Raw genomic sequence first — 7,500 nt, forward strand, 5'->3', positions numbered from 1 at the left:
TGCTTTGAAATAAAACAATTTCAATTAAGTAAAAGAACATTGAAGAGAAAGAGTCTCGTGTTGGGTGACTCAAGTAAATATGGCCTTGTGGTCTGGTTTCACCCTGTATTATGGACACAAACTACCTCAAACACACTGATTGTTAACACACATGCGAGTTAGCTTGACAATCACTATTTAACCAACGTAATAAAGATGTAAGCCTCTTCTTGCATTTCACTATAGCTTCTGTTCACAATTAACGTCCGCACTACAAGATTTTGTCACAGCCAGGCACCATTCAAAGGTCATGCATCTACCAATCTTATCCTTGTTACGCCTTGTTTTCTTATTTATTATCATTCAAACACCTTGGGTCAGTCACGTGAATCAATTTATTCCCAGAGTATAACGGTTAAGACACCAAGATAACTCGTTCATCATCTGATGTAATTTGTCATGCAAACACCTCAGAATCACCTCCCATCCGCCCAGAAACCGCGGATTCACCAAATACATAAACAAGAACGTGTTTACACATTCCCTTCACTTTCTATCTGTCTGTCTGTGGCTCTCTCTCACAGTCTGTGCGTAAGTGCTAGAGGATTTGCTGGTTTGAATGGCTATTAAGCCTAGCACATTTCGTGTTAAAGCTTGGGATTTAGCCCACAAACACACACACATAAACAGACACACACACAATCAGACTACAGATCTCGAACAGAACACTTGAGACATCAACCAATCAGAGGTCACCATGAAGAGTTCAGAAAAACCAGTAAGAGTACATACTTCAAGAATGGCCAGACGTGATGAATGAATAAATCATCCATAATAAGCCCTGAGCTTATGATTATTGCAGGGATTACCGTTACATAAAGAGGATCCACTGAAGCCAAAAATAAACATGAAAAAGACCAATATTTGTCATGCTGTTTGGTATGCCTCTGTGTACTCTTGTGTGTGTTGAACTCAGCCAATGAGGGACTGGTGGTGTGGAACCTCTCCCTATAGGGTAGCGAGCATAAGGGGGGAGCAGGATGAGTGTCGTGGCTATGGTTGTGTGTCTCTCCCCAATGTCTGCAGCTTACCTGCAGCCATTAGTGAGCCAAGATGCCATCCCTTACACCAGCTCCTTAATAACATGAATGCATTGTTCATCCATTGAATCTTTCATCAATCATTGATTTCTTGGAATTTAACTTGTGTGGGTAAAAGTGTCTGGTGCCAAATTAATGAATTAAGATATGAACACAGAAGGTTGCTCTTTATTATATCGTTCAGGTCAAAACACTGCTTCACAATGATAAAAGCCATAAAAACACACAACTCACGCACAGTCGCACACACTTACACAAACACACTCACAGAGACTCACCGTGTCTTAAACCTTTGTCTTTCATACAGCATGCAAAGGTTTGTGTGTGCATGTGTGTGTGTGTGTGTGTGTGTGCGGGTGGATGGATGGGTGGATTGGTCTGTGGGTGTATGTGTGTGTGGGTGTTTGTGTGCGTGTGTGTTTGTGTTTGTTTACTGTGTGAATGCAGAGGGTGTGAGAGCAGAGATGGAGAGATAAGCAACAGAGCATAGGGGGTCTGAATGATTGAGATTACTACAGGACAATGATAACAAAAGCTCAAGCACATGATTTACTCCCACTTACACACCCACACACGTGCACACGCAGACACACACGCGCACAAAGAAAGACGCATGCATGAACGTCACTCACACATCTACTGCACACATTTACTTACACAGACACAATCACTCACTTGCACATGTACACACAAACACACACACACACACACACACACACACACACACACACACACACACACACACACACACACACACTGTCACACATGCACACAGGCCTTGGGTCAAAATTACATTTTCTTCTTTCCGTTCAAACATCCATTGTGGCCCAACAATGACAACTGTGCTGCTGTTCCCACATCAGCCAGGTGACATTGAGAGAAGGACGTATACTAAGCTGTCGGGCGTGACCAGGAGTGCCGGTTGTCCGGTTGGTCTTTTGGTCCGCGCTGGGCCAAGCGAGCCCCTCGTCACACTTTGCCCAATGATGTGATGCGCGGAGATCATAGCTCACCGTCCTCAGTGTTACGCAACGCCGAAAGAATGACATAAATCCTCTGCTGCCGCACCGCAGGAGGCCTGAGCAGCTGTATAAAGACACTGTGACCCGACGATCATGAGGCCGACGTGGATGATGTGTTACGGTGGAGTCGGGGTGAGGATACGCTAGTGGTTGGGGGGGGGGGGAGGTTTGATTCGCAGGGGTTTTGGATTCGAACCACGATGTCCGCAGTCAACCTATTGGCATCCACGAGTAAGACGCATTGATCGATGACAGTGACACTTTCTTTATTTTTTTTACTGTTAATCGCTTTGGAGAAAGGTGTCTGCAGAATGACAAAAATACTAATGAATAGAAAATACTACTAGTTAGTCGAGAAGAGACTTCCGTTCCTTGAATATTTGGTTTCAGCTGGCAAAGTGACCAGGACAGTTAGACACTAAACAGAAAAGGTGTTAACATTGCTTTACAATCCTATCTTTCCGTCAAATCCCAAATCCTCCACCGCTTTTTCCGTGGTCATCGTTCAGTTGCCGTTCGTTTACAGTGCGGTTTTGTAGGCCGACGGATGGATCAGTGAGCAGAAAGGTATCGTCAATATAAAAAAACAACCCCATGGTTCAGATAGCCGTTTGCCCTCAGCGCCAAGCGACTAGCGCCAGACCGGAAGTGATGCAGCTTAATTTATTTAAGGAGGAGGGGGAGGGGATGGAGCTGTGTGAAAGTTCCAAATCCTGAGCTCTGGAAGATGGACAAGAACTTTGATTTGTTTGGGCAGGTGCCAAGCGTGTGCAGGGAAGCTAGGTTCACAAACACTAGAGACAAGTGTGTGCCTTTAAATGAGACCCGTGGCTTAATGAGATTTATAAGTATAGGGTCTGCACAGGGTTATGACCTCTACACAAATGTTCAATAGCAAATTGTTTTATATCTGTAAGTAAGGCATAAAATGTTCCTTCTGAAAAGGATAATTGAAGTGCTGACGGTTGAAGTGCTTTGCACATAATGACTAAATAGAAAGCTTAAATAATGTGTGCTGACTTCATCTTCAACCCTTTTCCGCTTGTGAGAACTAGTAATGTTTGAAATGTTTAAAACTGAAGTAAAAATTAGGTGAAATGTGTAAAATAAAAAATAATAAAGAGGGGATGGAGGGAAAAATGAATGCGGGGAAAAATAAGGCCATCAAAGAAATGTGACGTGAGTGTATGAGAAAAACCAGATGAAGTGCTGCAAGCAGGGCGGAAAAACTAATAATAGAGAATACAATGTGACACGGACAACGCAATGGATGAAATGGCTAGTGTGTGTGTGTGTGTGTGTGTGTGTGTGTGTGTGTGTGTGTGTGTAAGGAGAAAGCGAGAGAGATCAAATCAATCGGAGGGCAGGTTTGACCGTAACATCATGCATGACCTGGCTAATAGAGCAGCCGACCACCACACACACACACACATCTTGTCACTATAGATACAATAATACATAATAATAAATAGATGCAGGCTCAATTCTATGCAGCTGAAGCCTGTACTGGTGTGTGTGTGTGTGTGTGTGTGTGTGTGTGTGTGTGTGTGTGTGTGTGTGTGTGTGTGTGTGCGTGAGCGTGCGCATGCGTGTACGTGCGCCTGTGCGTGCAGGCGTTCTTGCGTCTGAATGTGCACGAGCATGTGCGATGTGTGTGTCTGCGGGCGCACACATGTGACACGTGACATGTGTGTGTGTGTGTGTGTGTGGCCAGATGAATAAGCCAGAAGACCCAGAGACATGAGGCCAGAAGCAGACCACGGGCCTAATCAGTTCCTGCTAGCTCGTGTTACCATGGACCTAATGAGATTAATAAGAACCAGGATGGCCTGTGACGCGGAGGTACATCACTACCGCAAATCAGCGACCGGGGCTTCAACAGAGTCCCCGGCCAGTCCTGCCCTGAATTTGATCCGAGAGGGAAGATAAAAAGGTTTCCTCATTATGCATAGTGCGGTATCGACATCTGTCCTCTCCTTTTCCGCTTTAGACATCATCTTTATCGAACACATCAATATCCACACACAGATGAGGCATTTGCTTGCCACAGCCTATCAGAACAACATCCCATCCACAGACTGAACCGTCTCTGAATCCCAGAGACTGACTAATACAGCGTCCACCCAATGAGCATGGAAACCCAAATGCATCCCCATCCCCGCTCCCGGGTCAGGTTATCATACCTGCTCCAGTCCATACCATCCACGGGGTCAAGCGGGGCGCTTTAATCATGTGCAGTGTGTCTGTTTTAATCCACCCTGCGTCCCAGATGGGTGGAGTCTGCTATACCAGTACATTTTCAGTCATTGAAAGAATATCGGTATAAAGACTATTTTTTAAAGATAACTCATTACAAATGCCTACATATATCTGTTTCCTAATATTGTCACGAATGACCGAGCTTACTAACCCAAACTATCTGTGTGATGAATTGTACCATACAACATACTTCCATGAAACCCCACAGCTTAAATAGGAGAGATGTAGAGAGAGAGAGCGAGAGAGGGCGAGTGAGAGCGAGAGTGAGAGAAAGAGACAGCGGGAGTGGGAGCGAGAGAGAGAGAGTGAGAGAGAGTGAGAGCGAGAGCAGGAGCGAGAGAGGACAGCGAGAGAGATCAGCATCATCCTATAATCGGACAACAGAGAAAGATGAGATAAAAACCTCTCCACCCCCTGCCCTTTATAAACAGAACATTTAAAGATATGACTTAAACATTCATAGCAGTGATGAATATGCGTGGGCCTGATATATTAAGGTATATGTGGTCAGTGATATTGTTTATAAAATACATATGATGTGATTAAATTCACTTTTTTATATCTTATTATATTGAGTCAGCAAACAAGAATGACATCCTACCAGATAAAAGCTCCACATAAAGAGACGAAGCAACAAATTAACATCTCCTCTGTTAGTTTTGTCCGTCGCAGTTAAGCAAGCAAGTGTGCCAAAAACAATAGGAAATAATTAACCAACAAAAGGTCTCCAATATCCAGAAATAGACCACTGAATGCCTGCTGAAATCACGCAAGACATACTGTAGAATAGGCCCACACACACTTGAAGGCTGATAATGAACAAGGGCCACTGGCTAATTGGTAAAACAGGGACTGTTGCTTCAGTACCCTTATCAGTGAAGCACAATTATGTGTGTGGGGGGGGGGGGGGAGAACGCTTTCAAGTGTATTGTCATAATCCCATTATGAAAGGAGTTGCTTCACTCATGTGCATATAGAACTAGAGAGGGAGAGCGGAGGGGGTTAGGAATGAGAGAAAAAGAAAAGAAAACAGAGTGCTAGTCCTTTTAAAGTAATTTTCACTGCACTTCACAGTGCATTATTCCACATCACTTGTGTTATTAAAGGTCCAAAAAGTATTCCCTTGGATAACATCAAATGAATCAACTCCAACTCCCAACTTTACAACAACAGTTAGGCTTCAAGCACTCTCTGACACCTGCGTCACCTAATGAGGAGTAACGCCGTTAACTGTCTGCTTTTATTTTGTTTGCGTTTGTGCTGCTCCTGATGTAGGAGCGCGTGGTAGTCGTAAGATTAATAACACTATCTCAGCCCAGCAGCTTACATACTGGCTTGTGGAGCAACTTCTTTAAGATCTCTCTCTCTCAATATCTCTGCATATTCTGCTTTCCTTTTGGCCAATTTATGTCAACGCAATTGTTTGGGGATTTTAGCCTTTTCAGGGTTCCTACACTCTGGTACACTTTTGTAATCATTGGTGTTTGTTTTTTGTTTCTGTGGCATTACACTCAACGCTATACTTTACCTTTTTCATAAAATAGTTGTTGTTCCCTTGGGTCAACAATTCTAAGCTGTTAAATGAAATAAATGTTGCCAACAACTGTATTTTATGAATGTTTTTATTTAGTTAGAGCTAAATCGACTCTAGATACATAGCTAGATAGAGACAATCTCTGTTGTCTGTCTTAGTCCTAGCGTGTCGTTGGGTTCTTCCTTCAAATAAATATTTAGTCGGTTGCTGTTGATGTTTCATGCCGTGACACAAGGGGTTCGTTGGCGGTTCGACCGCTACACTATTAGCCTCTCTCAAGTCATTTTTCTGTTCAACTCTTCCAATGAATCCCATTGGATGAAGGCTAAAGTCTTTTTTTAGATTCACAATCCATCACAACAACAGGTAAGCATGGCTGCAGAGCCACAGTCAAAACATCCACTGTTGTTTCTGGCTGGTTTCCCATATAACATTTGCTTACCCAGGAGCGGTTGGGACGCTATCAGCATCCCAACCTCATGCGCGCACACACACACACACACACACGCACACGTACACACACACACACACACACACACACACACACACACACAGATGCAATGGCACGGGCAAGGGCACACACATTAACACACACACACACATACACATACACATACACATACACATACACATACACATACACATACACACACACACACACACACTGCCACCGTTGAAAGATACTCCCAGCTAACTAAGTCAATTATGGGTTCAATACGTTCAACCCTCTTACTAGCAGATGGGCTATGGGGAAATGTCTTTCCAAGCAGATAATGTCCTCACATAATCAGAAGAGGTAACAATTAACATGGTAGTTATTAAATGAAGTCATTCCTAATCAGTATTATATAAGGAAAATAAGATCCTTAAAAAAGTTCTGTAAAGTGAAGTAATAATTAATGTTACTGTGAAATCATATTCAGCACAGCATTAGTTTTCATATCTAATCTATAATCAATCTTCCTCCTCTTCCCTCCTCAAATGTCTCATTACATTGCTATGGCAACACATTGACCTGTTGACTCAATCCATTATTTTGGGGTTTTTCAAGCACATTTTAAGTACATAATGATTGGTTGGTGCAACATCATGTCCTTGTTCGACCAATTTTACAGAACAATCACAAAAAGCAATCACAATGCCATTAAATAAAGTGAACACTTTTGACTTTGTAAAGAAGAAAAAGAAAAGACAAGAAAATAGATTAGCCACCTACGTCTTCGTAAATCGTAACGTTCCTAAATATATATTTTTGAATGATCTATTTTTTTTTGTGACCAGCACTTTTTTTTCTTTTATGTGTTTTGTCGTAATATTCACTCAAGTCTTTACTCGTTCACTCATTTGTCCACTTCCCCCTTTTTCTCCTCGCTCATTTATTTTTCCCTTTCATCACATGCCTCTATTTAGCGTCTCTCCGCCCCTCACTCTTTCATCCTTTTCTCCTCTCCTCCCCCCTCGCTCATCATCATCATCATTCATCAGCATCATCATCACCATCACCATCCTCCCCATCACCTCCTCCTTTTTCCGTTCCATCCTGAAGTCTTTTCTAAAGTCCACTCCTCTACCCCCTCCATTCTATCCATCTCTCGGCCTTTCCTTC

The 7,500-nt window shown here is 43.0% G+C and overlaps 1 protein-coding gene across 1 annotated transcript in view; it reads right to left on the reverse strand.

The window, feature by feature from the left end:
- cacna1db (calcium channel, voltage-dependent, L type, alpha 1D subunit, b) overlaps positions 1-7,500 on the reverse strand; it is a 65,640-nt gene that overhangs the window by 46,921 nt on the left and 11,219 nt on the right. The window lies entirely within an intron of this gene.

This window comes from Micromesistius poutassou, assembly GCF_964030765.1.
Source record: "Micromesistius poutassou genome assembly, chromosome: 15".
NCBI classification, from domain to species: domain Eukaryota; kingdom Metazoa; phylum Chordata; class Actinopteri; order Gadiformes; family Gadidae; genus Micromesistius; species Micromesistius poutassou.